We start from the raw sequence: 20648 nt of genomic DNA, 5'->3' as shown, positions 1-20648 counted from the left end.
CCTGTCTCAGGTGTTTGAGGTTCACAATTAATAGTCAACGACGTGAGAGATAAGCCCTCCCCCTCTCCCAGTTGTGAACCTTTCCCTCTGTATTACCTTGCACCCAACTCAGACCAGAAGGCGCACAAGACCCCATGACTCTTCCATCCTCTGTGTTCAATATGCCTCTCCCGAAAAGAACACAGCCCCACCTAATTGGATGTGCTGGCCTGTGTGGACAATGTTGAAGCCCCACTAAGCTTCCCAAACGTTATCTATATAAATGACCCTTAAACCTCTCCACTTGGGAGCACCAACTTCCATTCTTTGGAATCTGTGTACCCAGGTGGCCTTTCTCAAGCATTGTGTGCAAATAAACTACATTTAACCGTATTCCATACTTCCTGATCTTTTTAAGGTTGACAGGAGCCACCAGCACCCTCACGTAGCCTCATCATCACCCTAGACAAGTTGACTGCAGGCTTGGCTCAGAGGTCAGCTCTGCTGGACACAGGGAGGGACCCAGAACACCCATAGGCAGGCAGAGGCTGGGTCTGATGTGCAGTTGTAGGGCCAGTGGAAAAGGGCTGCCTCACAAGGAACTATTTTCTCCCCACTTCCCTTCTGAGGTCCTGGGATGAGCCTTGAGCAGATGCCCCCATTCCACCAGCCTTCCCTCCTGGCCTCCCCTTCTCACACCCAGTTCTCTTCCTCCTGCCCAGGTCCCAGACGCCGAAGGCTCTGCTGCCTGCAGAGGGCAGGGGAAGTGTCTGGGGCTTTGGGGGCCATAAGGATGGCCCAGATGCCGGCCCTTCCCTGGGTGGGAGAGCCACCTGCCCACCTTTCCCCAAGGCTACTGCCCAGGCTCTCCCTGGACTGGCAACCCCTTCCCAGACACAACTGGGCCAGGTAGTCCTCTCTCTTAAGGGGGTGGCCGAAGCCCGGGTCTTGCACATGTGGTGCTGCAGTTCCCCTGGGGTCCCTGAGGGAAGCCGGGGACTCTGTGGACTCCATGGCAGGGAGCCCTGCACTTGGACGCCGTGCCATCCTTACAGCCATCTGAAGTGCAGGAAGGCCTGGCCAGGCTGGGGATGGTGAGAAATCTGGACTTGAGGGTGGTGGCGGCAGCTGCTGTCACCTCTTCATTGTAGATGGGGGCTGAGCTCAGTGGGCAGGGGCCGCTGAAGTCACACGGCTAGGGAGAGGGGACGCTAGAACTGACTCCAAATCTGTGGGACCAGGAGCTGGGTTCATCCTCCTGTGACCCTGACTCTTGGTGAGGAGACACCCTGAACTGGGCAGGGTGGCAACCATGACAGGCATGGGGAGGTGGCAGGTCCCCAGGCTCACTTGCTCCTTTGCACAGAGGGGCCTCTGGCCTGTGGACAGGGGCACCCTCCCAAGGCTCAGCCCTGCCACCTGCAACACACTTTACCCAGGATAAGTAAGTCACACTGCCCATTTTTCAGGGCAAAAAATTTTAATAAAGAGTTGTATTTTCCCCTGCAAGACCCAGAGTGAAGGCTGTCTCTTCAGCGACAGGGTTCACTGCAGCTCAGGCTCACTTCCATCATGAGCTGTCTCATGAGGACTCTCACAAACCTCTCTCTCTCTCTCTCTCTCTACCCTCCCCCCACCGGTTCCAAAAATGAAGCCGCCAGCTCTCACCATACTTTGCTGTTGAACTGAATGACAGACATTATTCAAAACCCCCACCCTAGGGCTCAAGATGAGGGGAGCAGGACAGAGTTCGGGGCAGCTTCTAAGAGGGAGGAGCCCCAGCTGGGAGGCCTTAGAGGATTCTTGTGTGATGTGGGGAATACCGGGTGTCTCTGAGGTCCCTTGTGGGTGCTGAATGCTCTGGCCTCCCCAGGGCTCAGCCCAGCCCCCGCTCTGCGGGACCCTGGGGCCAGGGTCTCCCTCTGGCAACTGGTCCCAGGCCTTCTGATCACCACCTTTGCCAGTGGCCTCATCACAGTTTATTCCTAAAACCAGAGTCTGCTCCTCACTGGCCCTAAAGCCTCAACCTCCAGCGCCCCTCCCGTGCCCTGTGACCCCTTCAGCCTACACACGAGCTTTCTGTTTGTGGCGGGGTCCCTGCCCCTCACAGAGGGGCACCAATGAGGGTCGCTTATGTAAGAGCAGGGCTGCATCCACAGCTTGCAGAGGACAGAAGTTGAAAAAAACTGCTTTATTGCAGCTCAACAATTAAGTAAATAAGCAGTCTTTCTGTTTATGGAACTCAATCATGGTGTTTAATTAATTGAATTGTCCTCTCCAACACATCTGCAGGGGTCATCGGCATGCTATGGGCTCCTCTTTCATTCGTATTCATGTTCTGCTTCTTGGGTGATATCCTGAGTCACAACTAAGAGATGGGGGCAGCCCAGAGAAGGCTGAGGTGGGGTCTCTGCACTGCTGTTCGGGACAGGCATGTGTCCCCTTACTCTCAAGGCTTCCTTGGAAGCTGACCGCACGCAGTGAGGCTGTGCCTTTCCTCAACTGTCCTTGGGGACCCTCCATGGGGCACCAGGGTCAGCGCTGCAGGTGCCTTGGAGCTGGTGGGTGCCCAGAATGGGGAAGGAGGCAGTAGTGGGATGGGAGAGGCCTGATGGAGGGTATGCTCCTGGCCTGATCCTCGCGCTGACATTGGTGCAGAGCGAGAAACCAGGAAAGGCCTGGGTGGTCCCCTGCGCTCATGGGGTGGTGGGCAGAGACCCCCTTGCTTGTGACTTGAGAGGGAGCCCCTGGCTTTCTGAGCATGTGAGTGTGTGCCCATTTCCACGAGGGGCTCCGTCTGCAGTCCGTGTGTGTGCTGCTCATGTGCTCGTGTGTGGGAGCGTACATGCATACATGCACTGTGGCAATGCATACATGCACTGTGGCAATGCATACATGCACATGCATGTGCCAGAAGCTGGAGGGACAGAGCTTCCCCTGCCTAGCCAGCCCTGCTGGCCAGGAGCCTGCAGCCAGCTGCCTCAGTCTTCTCCAGGAATGACCCAGGGCCATTTTCCTCCAGACCCTTGAGGCGACACAGACTACTCCCGCTCTGTGGAAAGGAAGCTTGAACCCTGGCAGCTCCTTTCTTTGTGCTGGTTGAGTCAACCCATCTGCCTGTCTGTCCATCCACCCATCCCCCTGTCCGACCATCCACCCATTCCCCGTCAGTCCATCCACCCATCTGCCTGTGCGTTCAACACCATACGCCTGTCCATCTGGCACCCTGGCCCTTACTGCCTGGCCTGCTGTGACTCTCATCCACACCTGCAGCCCCACCAATCTGCTCCCCCTCTCAGGGACCCTGTCCTCCACCTCTAAAGCGGGGATGCTGGGCAAGGCGGGTATGAAGTCAGGGGGAGACTGGTTGAGAGCAAATCTCAGAAGCCCAGAGATTCCCCATAGACAAGGCCCAGCCTGGGAGACCCTCACCCTTGATCTCTACTTGGCTCAGGCCCTTCCACAGTGGGTGCTCCATAGATACTCCCGGATGGAATCCCAACAGACCCACCCTGGCTGCTCGCCACCTGCCTTGGCTGGGCCCTGGGCTGGGTCCCCCACTGTTATGTGGCTACCACGCTGCCCAGCCCCGGTTCGCAGCCCTTAAGTGCCTCCTCCCACGATGGGCAATGCCGAGTCCCCCACTGTTATGTGGCTGCCACACTGCCCAGCCCCGGTTCACAGCCCTTAAGTGCCTCCTCCCACGATGGGCAATGCCGAGCCCCTTCTGTCTTGTGCCGTGATAAAGGGCTCACGGGGGTTTCTTATTGACTGAATTTTATTTGCTGACATTAAATGGTGCAGTGGGCTGGTGGGCCTGGCTTCCCAGTTCATAAATGGGATCAAAATGTCACTGTGATTCCGTTAAAACCTTTAAAAAGAATGGTTGTGTCAGTCAGATCTAGTTTGTAAACCTGCTCCAGCTGCTGTGGGTCTCCTGGGGCCAAGAAGCCCGCCCTGTCCTCCCTTTTCTCTGCTGGTGCTGGCCCTCCCTCCCCACATCTCCTGCTCCACCATGAGCGTCCGGCTGAGCCAGTGTTGAAGCTGTAGACACAAATCTACAGGCCGTTTGAGTATTGAAAACCAAGCAGTGCTGAGTGGAAGAAGTCTGTCTGTCCATCCACCCATACCCCTGTCTGTCCATCCACCCATCCGCCTGTCCATCCAGCACCCATACGCCTGTCTGTCCATCCACCCATCTGTCTGTTCCTCTGGCATCCATCCCCCTGTCCGTCCATCCATCTATCCCCCTGTCAGTCCATAAACTCATCTGCCTGTCCGACCATCCACCCATCCGCCTGTCAGTCCATCCATCCATCCGCCTGTCCGACCATCCACCCATCCGCCTATCAGTCTATCCATCCATCCGCCTGTCCGACCATCCACCCATCCGCCTGTCAGTCTATCCATCCATCCGCCTGTCCGACCATCCACCCATCCGCCTGTCAGTCTATCCATCCATCCGCCTGTCCGACCATCCACCCATCCCCCTGTCCGTCCATCCACCCATCTGCCTGTCTGTCTATCCACCCATCTGCCTGTCTGTCTATCCATCCATCCCCCTGTCCGTCCATCCACCCATCTGCCTGTCCGTCCATCCACCCATCTGCCTGTCCATCCATCCACCCATCCCCCTGTCCGTCCATCCACCCATCTGCCTGTCCGTCCATCCACCCATCTGCCTGTCTGTCTATCCATCCATCCCCCTGTCCGACCATCCACCCATCTGCCTGTCCATCCATCCACCTATACCCCTGTCAGTCCATCCACCCATCCCTGTGTCCATCCATCCACCCATCCCCCTGTCCATCCGTCCACCCATCCCCCTGTCTGCCCACCCATCCGCCTGTCCATCCAGCACCCATATGCCTGTCTGTCCATCCACCCATCTGCCTGTTCATCTGGCACCCATCCCCCTGTCCGTCCATGCACCTATTCCCCTGTCAGTCCATAAACCCATCTGCCTGTCTGTCCATCCACCCATCCCTGTGTCCATCCATCCACCTATCTGCCTGTCAGTCTATCCATCCATCCGCCTGTCCGTCCATCCATCTATCCCCCTGTCAGTTCATCCACCCATCTGCCTGTCCATCCATCCATCCCCCTGTCCGACCATCCACCCATCTGCCTGTCTGTCCATCCACCTATCCCCCTGTCAGTCCATCCACCCATCCCCCTGTCCATCTGTCCACCCATCCCCCTGTCCATCCGTCCACCCATCCCCCTGTCCATCTGTCCACCCATCCCCCTGTCTGCCCACCCATCTGCCTGTCCATCCAGCACCCATATGCCTGTCTGTCCATCCACCCATCTGCCTGTTCATCTGGCACCCATCCCCCTGTCCGCCCATCCACCCATCTGCCTGTCCATCCATCCACCCATCTGCCTGTCTGTCTATCCATCCATCCCCCTGTCCGTCCATCCACCCATCTGCCTGTCCATCCATCCACCCATCCCCCTGTCCGTCCATCCACCTATCCCCCTGTCCGTCCATGCACCCATCTGCCTGTCCGTTCAGCACCCATATGCTTGTACATCTGGCACCCTGGCCCTTGCTGGCTGGCCTGCTGTGACTGCTCCCTCCTGGACCTACTGGGCCAGGTCTCCCCACTCCACAGGAAGTGGGGCCAGGCCTCTCCCTGGTGACCTCAGTACCAGAGTTCACAATGTGCTTTGTCAGTCTCCCCCTGACTTCATACCCGCCTTGCCTGGCATCCCCACTTTAGAGGTGGAGGACAGGGTCCCTGAGAGGGCAGCAGATTGGTGGGGCTGCAGGTGTGAATGACCCTTGGAGCAGGCCAACTGAGATTCTGGCTCCTCCCATAGTGTGTGGAGCCCTCCTCTCCTGCTGTCTGGATTTGGACTCTGCTGCCTGGGGTCCAGGCTGCGAGGGGCTCCTGCACCCTTCTTCAGGGTAGCCTGTGACAGAGGGTCTTCTCACCTTATTCCAGAGGGGGGCTGAGGCCTGGAGGAGCAGGTCCTGTGTTCGCTCTCCTGGGCACCCATTGCGGAGGTGGGCAGTTCTGCTTCCTAACTCACACTCATGGTCCACCCACTGCCTCCCGAATGCCATGAGGGCCGCCGCAAGACTGAGCCCCGGAAAGTCTCTGAGGTGGAGAAAAAGCTGTGGGGCTTCAGGGTGGGCTCAGGGTCTTTCAGTCATGAAGCCACTGCTCAGGGCCTCAGCCACATGGCCACTGGGGTCATGGCCACCACAGGACCCTTCCTGTGAAGGAACTCACCTCCCCAGACAGCCTGGATGTTTCCAAGGTCAGCATTCTCTCCCAGCACCCCCTTGGTCCGCACGGACGTTTCCAGGGTCAGCGTTCTCTCCCGGCACCCCCTTGGTCCCCGTGGACGTTTCCAGGGTCAGCGTTCTCTCCCGGCACCCCCTTGGTCCGCACGGACGTTTCCAGGGTCAGCGTTCTCTCCCGGCACCCCCTTGGTTCCCGTGGACGTTTCCGGCGTCAGCATTCTCTCCCGGCACCCCCCTAGTCCCCATGGCCTCCAGGCTTCTCACTATCTCCCTCCAGCTCACAGCAACCACCCACAAGGGTGCATGGGGGAAGGGTGGCAGGGGGAGGTTCTGCCCCATGCACTGTTGCCCCCCACACCTGGAAAGGGCTCCCCAAAGGTGCCCATCCCAGGACGTCCTCCCACTGTTGTTGGCACGTCAGGGGCTCTATGCTGCTCTGTGCTGACGCACAGCCCCAAGCACAAAGCCCTCCTTCCACTGAGGAGGGTCTGGGTACCTGGGAGGTGAGTCAGCCTGAGGTGGTGAGTAAGTGGCCTGCGTCATGCCTTGCTAGCTGCTGGCACCTGCAGAGGAGCTGCTGTAGGAGGGCAGGGAGGGAACAAGCCCAGCCCCTCTGAGCCGAGCTGGGACTTCTCTGCTGAACAGCCAGCTGGAGGAGTTGTGCTCGGCTGGGGCCCTGGTGAGCAGGGGATTTGATATGTGTGTGTGTGTGTGTGTGTGTGTGTGCGCGCGCGCGCGCCCCACAGGCCTCAGACAGAGGGAGCTGGAGCCCAGAGCCAGGAAGATGATGATAAGGGTTTCAGGCTCTACTGGGTTCTGGGCCACGGGTCCCCAGTTCTCCTGCAGCCTCCTTCCCCTCCACACTGTCCCTGCCTAATTGCGCCCCCCATCCTCTGGAGCACTGGTAGCCCCAGCACCTCCTCCCAGTCAGTGCTGTCCACAACCCTGCAGCGGGGACAGGTAGTTACACCCCAGGAACAGAGAGGAGCAGGGCCTTGCCCAAGGTCACACAGCACGCACCTCTAGGATGCTGGGTCTCTGCTGTGGACAAAGTCAGACTCCTGGTAGGGCACGGTGGCTCACACCTGTAATCCCAGCACTTTGGGAGACCACGGCAGGCAGATCACTTGAGGTCAGGAGTTCAAGACCAGCCTGGCCGACATGATGAAACCTGTCTCTACTAAAAATACAAAAATTAGCCAGGCGTAGTGGAGGGTGCCTGTAATCCCAGCTACTTGGGAGGCTGAGGCAGGAGAATTGCTTGAATCCAGGAGACAGAGGTTGCAGTGAGCCAAGATCACACCACTGCACCCCAGCCTGGGCAACAGAGTGAAATTCTAGCTCAAGAAAAAAAAAAAAAAAAAAAAAAAAATCAGACTCTTCTGCCCAAGGTGGAGGAGCAAAGTCCTGTCCTCTCCCCCACTGCCTAGGTGGGGAGACCAAGGCTGATGCTTGCAGTCAGTCCTGGCCTCCCAACACATGGTTCCTGTGCCTGCCGGAGCCTAGGGCAGGGCTGCCTCCCTCCCCACTCTCCTCTGGCCTGTGGGGTACCAGGGATGTTGGGAGGGTGTCTTGGTCCATTTGTGCCCTAACGACAAATTCCTAGGGCTGGGTAATTTCTAAAGAGCAGAGATTTATTTCTCAAAGCTCTGGAGGCAGGAAGTCCAAGGTCTGGGCACCAGGTCTGGTTGGGGGAGGGACTTCCTGCTGCGCCCTCCCATGGCAGAAGGCAGAGGGCAGGGCAGGGGCACTGTGTGGAGCCTTGTAAGGGCCTTGGGCCCACAGGAGAGCAGCCTCACTGACTCATCACCTCTCAATCCTGTCATGGTGGTAACACTTGGGTTTTGGAGGGGTCACATTTGCACCTTAGCAGATGTGGAGAGGGCAAGGCCAGGTGGTGGGCTGTGGGGTGTCCCCACAACAGCCCCTTTCACAGGGGACTTGGGACACTCCAGGGACCCCTGGCTTCACTCTGGGTGATGCTGTGCCATTGTGTCCTGCTCTCTGGCCGCTTGGCGGAGGGGTTGCTGGGCAGTGCCCTGGCCCTCGAATCTGGCTGGTGCCTACCCTACCTGAGAAATTTCATGCCCCAAAAGTCTACACCTGGCACAGTAGGTTGGAGCTCAGGGACCACCACAGGCCTCCAACTCCAGACGCTCTTGTGGAGTGGCCTCTGCCTGGACGGCTCTTCCCGGTCAAAGAGCAGGCTGGAGCCACAGACCCTGGGAGGAGCCGGCCTGGGGCTGCCACAGGTATCCGACAGCATCAGTGGGTACAAATGCCCATCATGTCAGTGTCTCCTGGGACTGCCAGGGGCTGCCAGGAACTGGGCCCCGGGATGCCAGCCTCTGCACACACTCCCTCTCTGGCAGTCTGGCTGTCCCCTTCTGGCCCCACTGCCCTAGGCATACTGCTCAGCACCTCGAGCCCCTGTGTCAGCAGCAGGGCCAGGGATTAACCCTGGGGGAACAGCTGTGGCCCAGACTGCCCAGGGCTGGGCGGGAGCTGGGTAGGGGATGTGCCCGTGGGCAGGAGTTGACCTTCTAGCTGTGGGCCAGCCCCGGGCAGCCAGTGGGCCAGTGGGAGGCAGAGGCCAGAGGGTGGGAGGCCATGGCGGCTCCCGGTGTCTGAGATCACTGGCTGCTGCTTAGGCAGAGGCCGGACAGCCAGGTGGGGCTGTTGCCTCCTTGGTCACAGCCCCTCCCAGGATAGCCTCTCAGCTGGAAGCAGGGCTGTGCTGCCGGGTGTGGACCCCGCGGATGGGTGACTGGCACAGACCCCCTTCCACACAGACCCGGGCTTGCTGTGTTTTCTCTCGGGGGAGGAAACAGTGCCCTCTGCCGGACTCTTCAGGGATTGCAGGTGCCCCCGACCCAGAAAACAGCTTCCTCCCAGATCAGCCCAGAAGCAGGACAGCCAGGGGCCGGGCAGGCGTGGATCTGGGCAGTGAAGGCGTGTGTGAGCCACAGGCACTGTATGACCTATGGGATGGCAGCGGAGCCAGGATCAGAGGATCCCAGAGGGCCTCTGGAAGGCAGAGTGCGGTGACCCTGCAGGAAGGTGAGATGCAAATTTCGGAGGAAAAGAGGGACGTGGAGGAAGCAAGGAAGCCCCTGGCAGGGGCTGGGGTGGGGCCTGGGGCCTCTGTGGCAGGGGCTGGAGTGGGGCCTGGGGCCTGCAGCAAGGGATCCCTGGCAGGGGCTGGGGTGGGGCCTGGGGCCTCTGTGGCAGGGGCTGGGGTGGGGCCTGGGGCAGCAAGGGGCCAGCAGGGCTGGGGGAGCCGCATTTCCTTGGGGCTCCCAAAGGCCCCAGTTTCACTGGGACGGGGGCCTGGGTCCAACTCCTGGGGAGGTGGGTTCTTGGGGAGAGCCCAGGAAATGCAGGGAAGGGCAGGCATTAGAGGCTGCACTACAGGACGGGCTAGGTGGACAGGGGCCCGGCGCCGGGCAGGGGCTCCCATGGGGGACAGGGAGGAGGGCCTGTGCAGCCTGCTTTCTTCCTCCTCGCCTTTCTGTCCTTGTTCCCAGGGACAGCTCAGAAAAGCTCGCCTCTCCTTCCAGACCTCCAATGGCCCCCCTCTCATACCTTCTGCTGTCCCCTCCCATGGCCACCCCAGGTCCCTGTCATTGCCCAGAACACTCCACCCTCAAATCTTCCCACTTTCCTCTGGCTCCCCCCTTCCCCTAAGGAGACCTCAAGCACGGACTCCTTGGTGTCAACGGGAAGGTTGTTCCTTCCTGGGCTCGCACCAGGCTAATTCCTCTGGGGGGCTGGAGTGCCGGGCACAGGGCAGGCAGTGTGTTTCCTACATGACGTGCAGGATGAATGGAGGCCATGGCTGCAGGGACAGATGCTGGGAGGGCACACCTGAGGGCCTGCAGCAAGTGTGGAACGTGGACATGTATGGGTCAACAGAGGCTCGAAGACCAGAGCTGGAGCCTAATAACTGATGCTTCTTTCTGGCAGCTTGGACAGGAGGACCAGACCCGGCCCTGGCTCTTACTCTACTCCAACCCCAGGCACGCACTGAGCCCTGGTCCCGTCCCCTGTGGACTGTATGGAGGGTGAGACCACGGGATGGGTGTCTGCAGGTGTGTGCTTTGCTCTTAACCCAGAGAAGCCAAGAGCTGTCTTCCTGCCTCCTCCCCATCGGTGACTCAGTGCCGTCCCTGGCCACACTCCTCTCCTCTCGCCCCCACCACAGCTCCACACTGACTGAGGGTGCAGGTCCTCTGGGTGACAGGCAGCAGTCCTGGGGGTGGACGGGGGAGCTGACTCATTGTAGTGGGAGGAGAGGTGTCACAGCTGAAGTCCCCCAAGTTTGGACCCCCAGCCTGTCCAGGTGGCTCCTGGGAGAGCACCCAGGGCTGCACCTTCTCAGCAGTGGGGAGGTCCCCTGGGCACCAGAACAAAGAGCCCTTTACTCCAGGCTCCACCCTCAGAGCCCATGGGTTCCTGGGCTTTGGTCTCTCTCAGTCACCAGCTAGTACTAGTGGCCTCTTTACTACAGGGGTCAGGAGGCTGTCCTGAGACATGGCAAGAGGGACTGGCAGGGTATTGGGAGGTCCCAGGGTGGGATGGCCCCAGAATGCCCTGCTGGTGGTGGCCCTCAGGGGATGCAAACTTCTGCCTTGCCCTGTATCCATTCAGACAGCCCCTGCATCAAGGGGCCCTGTGGGTACACTGGCTGAACCTAGGGACTGGAACCTTGCAGAGAAGAGGCACAGATCTTCCCTCTCCCAGGAGTTACTGGAGCTGGGCCGTGGTCCCGGATGGGGCAGGGTCCTGGTGTTGAAGGGGGAGGGGCCAAGATGCTGGATGGGGTGGGGCCATGGTGCTGGATGGGGCGGGGCCATGGTGCTGGATGGGGCAGGGCCATGGTGCTGGATGGGGCGGGGCCATGGTGCTGGATGGGGACGGGGCCATGGTGCTGGATGGGGTGGTCCCTCTCCCGGCAACCTCAGCAGCAGCCTCCTCCTTACAGTGCCCTCTAGGATGCTGTCCCCCGACACGGCACCATGGTGCTACCTCCTCCGGCATCACGATTCTGCCTCACCAGCACCACAGCCTTGCCTCCAGGGCCATGGCCCCAGACAGTGGCCACTGCCTCACTGGCTGTGAGTGTGCGCGGGGCCTCCTTCATCACACTCGGAGAAGAGGGACCCTGGGCTTCACCAGATGAAACTGGCAAGGGGTGGGGGTGGGCAGACCACCAGAGAGCAGTGACCCTCACTGTACCTCATCCCTGCGGTGTGCCCCGACAAGCCTCTGAGGGGAGGCCCCATCCTTGCCATTTTCCGTGAGAAGCCTGAGTGAGCAAGGGGAGGAGGCGACCCTGACCCCAGAGCGAGATGGCTGTGTCTCCCCGCCCTCCCTGCACTCCCCTTTCGCTCGCAGTTCCCTGGGGCATTTGCCCTGGGGCCACCAGGGGAGAGGGGTCCGGCCCTCAGACTGTCCAGAAACACCTGGAGAGGTGGGCCCCTGCCACCTGCCCCTTGCCCACACAGCGCAGGGCTGTTGCCTGCGCCCCTGACAGCTCCAGCGCTCCCGCGGCCCTGGACGAGCTCTGTCCAAGGTGCTGAAGGAGAGGCGCTGAGCCCTCGGCGGTTTTGCTGCTCACTGATGTCCCCTCAAGGGCCAGGAAGGGTCAGGAACGACTTGGGTCTGAGAGTGCCCCTGGGCCCCCCGGGGAGCTGTCGTGTGTGTGTGTGTGTGCGTGTGTGTGTGTGTCCCAGTCGACAACCAGTGAGGAACTGAGGCCTCTGCCAGATGCTGTGTGACTAAGCTTAGAAGCAGACGCCTCCTCAGTGGAACCCTCAGATGACCCAGCCCAGCTGGCACCTCCACTGTAGCTCAGAGCCACCCTGAGCTGAGCCCCTTATGAGTTCCTGATTAAAGAAACCAAGAGAGAGTACAAACGGTTCCTGCTGTCTGGCACTCCTCGGTTCTGGGAAATTTGTCGCCCTGACTGGCATGGGATTGGGTAAGCCGCCCTCCACCTCCAGGGACATTCACTCAGTAGTTTCATGCCCCAGAGCCCCCAGTGAGACCAACTGAAACTGGCTTCTGGCTACGAACAAAGCCTTGCCCAGTTCTTTCCCCTCACAGCCCTGCTTCTTTTGAGAGACTCCCTTGCAAAGCTCTTGAACAAAAGGCCTCATTGTATGCTCTCCTTCCAGGGAGTTTGACCTGAGACAGTGGCTGTTCTCAGCAGGGTTGACCATCGCTCTGCAGGATCCTGGGTGATGAGAGTGGTCTCCCTCTGGAGTCTGCCTCTGAAATGGTGCTGAGAGATGATTCCTCGTGGGTCTCTCATGTTTCTGCATATGGCCAAGTTTGTTCTGCTCAGGGATGGACCCAGCACTCCCCTCGCAGGAATGGAAGTGGGGTGGGTGTGGGGGGTGAGTAGAATCAAGTCATCCAGCCAGGTCCTGAGCAGAATAAACATGGTCAACATGGTTGAAGACCCAGGCCCTCCACCCTTGTTCTGCCGGAGCAAGAGGCGGGCTTTCCTTGAGAGGAGGCTGGGAGAGCGAGTGTGGGGAGAGGTGGAGAAGGGGACTTGCCTCCCAACTGGGATCACAGCTGGAATCAAGGGCCCTGGGTCCCTGCTCTCACCAGGCTGGGAGCACCGACGCCAGCAGAGGGTGGGAGTCCTGGGTGCTAGAGGCACTGGAAGGAGGCTACAGTTGATGGAGCTCCTTCGGGGCACCCACCTAGACTCCAGTCTTCTTCTCTGTGAGGTGGCTGGCAGGTCCCTGCCCAACTCTCCCCTCCCTGGTGTCCCAGTTCTCAGGGTGTTTGTGCCTCCCTGAGGGTGAGCCATCCCTGGACCCCTGCAGCTCTCAGCACCTCTTATCTCTGGCAAAGGCCACCTGCAAACAAACCAGAAACTCCTCAATGTCAGGGTGTGATGAGTCACCTATGGACTTCCCCAGTGCCCCCGTCACCAAAGGAAGTCTCCAATAAAGCACTGTTGAACAAAAGAAATCAACATGAGGGCTCCTTGCTAAGCAAACTAGGAGTGAGCAAGGAATCCGACTCACTAGCTGAGGGTGTGTCAGCGGAGCCTGACTCCCTGGGACCTCACACCTTAGAGTCATCCCATCTCTGATCCCAGGGATGTATTCCTTCCAGAGCCTTTTGACCCTTGCCTGGACAGACAGGAAAGGGACAGAGTCTTCCAGGCTTTCACAGCTGCCCACTGGCCCATCACCTCCCTATCCACTCCTCAGGAGCCGCTCAGGTTTTGTCCTGAGACAATGGTGTTGTAATGAAGGTCATGAGAATGACAGTGGTAATAATGGTGATAATCATGATAGTGGTGGTGAACTCATGAGGATGATGGTGATGATGATTGTGATGGTGATGCTGCTGCTGCTAATAATGGTGTTGATATCACTATCAGTGATAGTGATAGTAATGATGGTGATGACAGTGATAGTGATGATGATGGTGATAATGGTGATGATGATGATAGTGGTGGTAGTGTTGATGGTGATGGTGATGATAGTAATGGTGATGGTTATGATGGTGAAGACGATGATATTATCCATCATAGTGTTAATGATGAGGTGGTGATGGTGATGATAATGATGATGATGATGGTTGTGATGGTGAAGACAACGATTATATTATTATCCATCATGGTGTTGATGATGATGATGGTGATGGTGGTGATGATGATGGTGATATGATGAAGATTATGATGGTGATGGTGATGATGACGATGGTGATAGTGATAATGGTGAAGATAATGATGGTCATGGTGGTGATAATGATGGTGATGGTGGTGATGGTGATATCACTATCAATAATAATGATAGTAATGATTATGATAATGGTGATGCTGATGCTCATATCACGGTAATAGTTATGATGGTGAAGACAATGATGATATCATTATCTGAGATAGTGATGACGATGGTGAGAGTAATGACAGTAATAACCATCACGGTGATGTCAAAGGTGATAGGTTGGGGGTGGTAACGAGGGCATTTGTGTCAGTGTTGGAATTGGTGGTGGTGGTGACATTTGGTTTTGGTGGAGGCAATGAGGGTGTTGGCCAGGTGGGTGTTATGGGTGATAATGATGGTAGTGACGATTGACTGTCAGGCTCTGAGGCCACAAGTGGACTGATAGCTCTTCCTAAAACTGGCTTAGCTGACTGTCCACAGATTTAGACCATGCCTTCTTCAAGTCCCTATCCCTGTTGTAGGCTGGAAGGGGACATTCCCTTTAGTTTCTGAAAGGCTGCCTTCCATGGAGGCTGTGGAATGGACTCAGGCCCCTCCCTATCAGCCCAGAAAGAGAGACCAGGGCTGAGGGCTGGTATGACCCCTTGCCAAGGCAGTTTTCATCTCTTCGGCCTCTTGTAGGCATTTGTGGGAGAGAGAGTATTGTTTTCTCCAGAGCCAGGATGGAGTGAAGATGACAACCCCACTCCTGAATGTTCCACTTGTCCTCAGATTGTACCCTGGGCAGGTGACATGGCTTAATGTTCCCAGTATTCATTGAAGAGACCTGAGGCCAGAGAGGGAAAGTGACCAGGTTGAGCTCAAAGCTGAGTCCCTGCTCCTGAGACCTCCCTTCCCCAGGGACCTCTCTGTCTGGGGCAAACCCACCTTGTGTGGCAGGCTCTTCCCTAATTGAGGAGTCACACTCCTGGATTCTGTGCCCACTTCTGCCCCCTCCTCTCTGGGAGCCCCTCCCTGCCTCAGCAGGTTCACCTGTAAGGGGGAGGGGGTTCGATGCCTGTACAGTGCTTCTGCATGATGCCTTTTCTTGGCGGGTCCAGCCAAACCTGAAGAAAGGAGGGTGGGAGAGAAGGAGAGAGGGGGAGAAGGAGTCAGAAAAAAGTCTAATGAGTCATTGGTTCAGCTGGGAGGTGGCTTGGGCTTCCAAGCAGTTAGTCGCAGAGAATGAAATTCTGTGCCAGTCTCCAGCAGGATGGCATCTGCCCCTCCCATTGATGAATAAAGCCATGCAGTAATGTCCCTTGGCACTGTCCGTAAGCATGCCACTCTGCTGACTAATTCTTTTTAATTAGAAACAAGAAGGGCAAAAAGCGTTGTCCTTGGGAAGCTTGACAAGTGTGGGTTTCAGAGACTGAGCTGCTGCTGCCCACCACTGCTCCTGGACTCTTGGGTTCCCTCACCATCCTGGAAGTAGAGCTTAGCCAGGGCTAAGTCTCAGATTCAGGCTGGGTGGTTCTGGGTCCCCCTAACTTGGCAAGAGGCTCAGCAAAGCAGCCTGGGAGTGGAGCAGCTGCTGTTCTCACCCCTGGTGAGGTAGATGGGTATGACACCTGCACCTGCCCCCCAGCACGCTCACTGAGTATCCCCTGTGGGGGATGGGCCAGGTGCTGGTCATTTAGGCATGAGCAGGGCATGGTCTATGCCCTCAAGGTGCTCAGGGCTGGTGGCACAATGAGCATTCAGGGGTGCCCCAGGTCTGTTGGAGCCCAGGGCAGGACATGTGTCTCAGAGTCAGAGGGCATCCTCCATGCAGGAACTTGGAGCTGGCCCTTGGTGGACACAGGAGGAGCCTCAGGAACAGGCATGGTCTACAGCACCCTTGAAGTGTTCCTCATGGCTCCCATAACCTCCTGCCACTCTGCCTGTGCCATGTGCCTGTCCTGGGCTGGGGGAGGCTTGAGGGCTGTGGAGTTTTCTCAACAGGAGACCCAGCCCAGGGCCAGTGCAAACCCACACCCAGTGACAATCATTGTAATAACAGTTGAACAGTGATGTGGAGCAAGTGCTTTGTGTGTCAGGTTCTGCCCGACCTAATCCTTGCTGTCCGCCTGCCAGGTGGGCGCTGTCACCACTGCGATGATTACTGCAGCACAGGCGGGTTCTTGATTGTTGCTCAGCAACTTCGCACTGAGAGGATTGAGAGTCAGATGTCAGAACACAAAATGGGTATTTCAATTTGAAAAAATTTGAAATTCATCAGACCCCTCAGCACTGGTAGCCACAGAAAGAGAAACTTCTGTCTTTGGTGACAGCTTGTTTGAAGAAACAGGGGCTAGAAGCAAGTTTCCTCCAAGGCCAAGCTTGAAAAGCCTTCACTGTGGCGGGGTCTTCCACACCCAGCTCTGGGTGCAGGAGCTGCTCGCCAGCTGGGGTTTCATCTGATCTTTGAAACGAAGTGGAATCTCTCAGAGGCTTGGTGACAGCACACCATCATTCTGATCGCTGGCTCAGCCAAGCCATCCCATGAGTCATGTTCTCCTGGGAGACCCTCCACATGGCTGGGTGAGGAGATGGGGCTGCAGGGACTCACAGCCTAACCCACTGCCTCTGGAAGGCTAGGCAGCCAATATGTGATTTTCAGGGATTCCCTATTACAGGAAACAAGGTCTGAATTGGGATATCCTGTCCTTTCTGTGCCTTAGGAAAGTGGATTGAAAAACTTGCCCACAGACACATAGCCAATAATGACCATGACTGGAATCTGAACCCAATACTGTCTCCCTCAAAACCTTACCCTCATCAATAAAATCCATTGTCAGCCAGAAAGCAACCTGGAGTTGGGGTACTCATATAATGAAGGTGGTGGCAGTGAGGGGGAAGTGGCAAGCACTGTGGTGTGGTGATGGTGACTGAGATGTAGATGATGGGAATAACAGTGAGTAGTGGTGACAGTGGGGGGTCACGGTTATGAGGTGGTGACAGTGGGGGGTCATGGTTATGGGGTGGTAACAGTGGGAGGTCATGGTTATGAGGTGGTGACAGTGGGGGGTCACGGTTATGAGGTGGTGACAGTGGGGGGTCATGGTTATGAGGTGGTGACAGTGGGAGGTCACGGTTATGAGGTGGTGACAGTGGGGGGTCACGGTTATGAGGTGGTGACAGTGGGGGTCACGGTTATGAGGTGTGAGAGTGGGAGGTCATGGTTATGAGATGGTGACAGTGGAAGGTCATGGTTATGAGATGGTGACAGTGGGGGGGTCACGGTTATGAGGTGTGACAGTGGGAGGTCATGGTTATGGAGTGGTGACACTGGGAGGTCATGGTTATCAAGTGGTGACGGGGAGGTCATGGTTATGAGGTGGTGACAGTGGGAGGTCATGGTTATGAGGTGGTGAGAGTGGGAGGTCATGGTTATCAAGTGGTGAGAGTGGGAGGTCATGGTTATGACGTGGTGAGAGTGGGAGGTCGTGGTTATGAGGTGGTGAGAGTGGGAGGTCATGGTTATGAGGTGGTGAGAGTGGGAGGTCATGGTTATGAGGTGGTGACAGTGGGAGGTCATGGCTATGAGGTGGTGACAGTGGGAGGTCATGGTTATGAGGTGTGAGAGTGGGAGGTCATGGCTATGAGGTGGTGACAGTGGGAGGTCATGGTTATGAGGTGTGAGAGTGGGAGGTCATGGTTATCAAGTGGTGAGAGTGGGAGGTCATGGTTATGACGTGGTGAGAGTGGGAGGTCGTGGTTATGAGGTGGTGAGAGTGGGAGGTCATGGTTATGAGGTGGTGAGAGTGGGAGGTCATGGTTATGAGGTGGTGAGAGTGGGAGGTCATGGTTATCAGGTGGTGAGAGTGGGAGGTCATGGTTATGAGGTGGTGACAGTGAGAGGTCATGGTTATCAGGTGGTGAGAGTGGGGGGTCATGGTTATGAAGCACTGATAGTGGAAGGTCACAGTTATGAAGGTGGTGACAGTGGGAGGTCATGTTTATGGTGTGGGGACTGTGGGAGGTCACAGTTATGGGGGGTGACAGTGGGAGGTCAGGGTTATGGTTGATGGCGGTAGACACAGTGGTGATGGAAATCACTGGTGGTGCTAGCTGTGACAGTTGCATTGATGAAGAGTTGAAGTGGTGGTTTTGCTGGTGGTGGTAGGACTGCCTGGGGTAGTGGTGGAGAGAATGAGGTTGGTAGAGGTGGAGATGATGATACAAAGTTTACAGGTAAGGTGGTGGGTGTGGTGGGGCTGTAACGGAGTTCCTGGGTGGAAATGTTGGTGACAAGAATGAAGGTGGGGTGGTGCTCATGGTTTGGGGTAGTGTGGAGAGTGTGGTTATGATGGCTGTGGTGGAAGGGGCTGTGGTGGGGTGGTGGTGATGGGAGGCCATGGTGATGATGGTAGTTGGAATGGTGGTGATGGTGCTGATGGCAATTAAGATGATAATGGTGGTGATAGTGCCAGGAGGCCACGTTGTTGATGGCAGTTGAGGGGATGATGGTGGTGGTAGTGGTGATAGTTGTGGTGGTGGGAGAGTTGGTGGTTTGGATGGTGGTGATGCAGGTGATGACTGGCAGTGGGGTGGGATGAAGTGGTTGTGACAATAATTATGGCAACTCATAAATGGGACATTCAGGTCCGAGCCTGAGCCACTCGGGGGAGAGCAGTAGACCCTGGTGAGCACGCCTCTGGGTGAGAAAGGCATCTAGGGTCTGGCCCGCCCCTCCCATGGCCAGTCACAGGGCTCCTGGGAGATTCACAGCTCCTGGAGCAGCTCCTGCTTATGAAAATTGGGCGACAGTGCACTCTCCAGTGGCTACGCGCACACCTTAGCCTTCCGCCTCTGGCAAGGGTGGGCTCCTAGGGCTCCTGAGGCTGGACTGGGGGCCCTGGGCTCTCCGTGTCCCCATCCTGTGCTCTGGGGGACAGGCAATGCCTGGGCACTGAGAAGCCGCTTGTCTGCCCCAGTTGCCCGTCTCACTCCCTTCTCTCTGTCAGTCTCTGGGTCTCTGTCCCACATATGGGAAACCTGACTTCCCAGGGCCAAGCTTAGTGTCTGGGAGAGCCTGACCTCCACCCTGAGGGTCTCCAGATCTCCCAGGCCTGCACAGACCCTGGAACGGGGCATCTCAGATCTGAGGGAGACCGTGGGTGGCAGGCAGGCCCTGAGGAACGCCTCAGGGCTCTAGGAAGGAGGAGCTCCCCGGGATGAGGGGTGGGGCTGTCAGGGTAGGGGAGGCCTGGGTGGAAACCAAGACACTCAGGTGCTTGTTCTCAGCTCCCCCAGGCAGGGAGGACAGGAGGAGGGCTGAGGCTTTAGTCCTGAAGGTTTTGGAAAGGAAAGGGGCACATTCAGGTGGGGTTCAGTCTCCAGGAGTAGGTCTGGGGCCTGCAGAGGCTGCTGGGGGTTGTGGAGAGGCCCACATTTCTGGAGCTCAGTGGGGCATGCTTGTGGGGTGGGGTGCAGATCCAAGGGTGAAGCTGAAGGGGTATGCACCCCTCTGGCCCTGTGCCTTCTCCCTGACCGCCAGCTCTGGGGACAGGGTGTCTGTGGCAGTGAGACAATTGCCCCCATATTGGCCCTCACCTGCTCCCCCTCTCCTCTTGGGGTCCATAGTCTATGGACACAGCCTCCATCTGGACGCCCTGAAAGGGCCTGGCCTCCCCTCTCCACTCCTCTTTCTGGGGTGAGGAGCATGGCCACTGTCCTTAGGGAGGGCCAAGGGCTGGAGCCAGAGAGGGACAGAAAGGGTTAGAGACCGACAGAGGGGGACAGAGTGGGACAGAGAGGCATGACAAAGATGAGGCAGGGGCAGGGAGAGATGGGGGCGGGTGGGGGTTGGGTAGGTAGAGAGATGGAGAGACAGGGACCACTGAAAGGGAGTCAGGGATGGCTGGAGACCGCGTGAGGTGGGGCACGGCCAGCAGGTGGCGTGCAGGCCTCAAAGGCGTCCGCTCAGCCCCGGACCCCGGACGGAGGGAGGGCTGGCAGGACCAGGCCCAGGAGAACAGCCCGAGCTGCCAGAGTCTGGGGAGCTTGAGGACGGCCTGGGGTCCCAGAGCCCTTCCTGCAGACACCTGCACATGGGTCCAGGCTTGCCAGCTGTGAGCAGAGCAGCCCCTGCCCGGCTCAGTGCCCTGACCCAGCCTGAACTCACAGCCCACCTTCCTCTGCTGCCCCTGAGGCACCCTGCTCTTCTCTGGGGCAGGTCACACCCTCAGGTGCTGCCCCTCCACTGGGTATCTGATCTCCGGTCTGACTTGGCCCAGGAAGGAATAAATGCATTTTTAGAGGACTCTGTGACATTGGAGTTTCATAGCCCCTGGAGTGGGGAGCAGAGGGCAGGCTTGGTGCACCCCCTCCTCTGTGATCTCAGCAATTGCTGACCCTTCGGGGCCTCAGAGTTCACTGACCTGGGAGAGGGAAAAAAGGAGAGGAGAAGGCCCCTTTCCAGAGACAGTGAGAGAAGCCCAGTGGCCAGGGCGGGTGCTGACCCCACCTGACCTTCCCTGACCCACCCACCACCAGGCTGCTCAGAGGCTCAGCGCCAGCGTGCAGGGATCAGGCAGTGTCAGAGAGATGGATGCGCTTCTGCCAGCCGCCTCTCCATCCCTGGGCTCCCCCAGCCCGCCCAGGGCTCTGCAGCCCCCTCAGCCTGCCATGCCCTCCCAGGACCCAGGTCTGCCACTGGATGCACCTTAGGACCAAGATGCAACAGAGGGACA

The 20648-nt window shown here is 57.8% G+C and overlaps 1 long non-coding RNA gene across 1 annotated transcript; it reads right to left on the bottom strand.

The window, feature by feature from the left end:
- Positions 1–1440: 1440 nt before the first annotated feature.
- On the bottom strand, positions 1441–6599 carry LOC140712341 (uncharacterized). Its single transcript, XR_012093871.1, has 2 exons — positions 5921–6599; positions 1441–1664 (listed from the first exon to the last, which is right to left on the bottom strand). It is a non-coding gene; the product is annotated as an uncharacterized lncRNA (long non-coding RNA).
- Between the last annotated feature and the right edge of the window lie 14049 nt (positions 6600–20648).

The sequence above is a fragment of the Chlorocebus sabaeus genome, chromosome 8 (assembly GCF_047675955.1).
Source record: "Chlorocebus sabaeus isolate Y175 chromosome 8, mChlSab1.0.hap1, whole genome shotgun sequence".
Lineage (NCBI taxonomy): Eukaryota > Metazoa > Chordata > Mammalia > Primates > Cercopithecidae > Chlorocebus > Chlorocebus sabaeus.
This window is presented reverse-complemented; position numbering and strand designations above follow the sequence as displayed.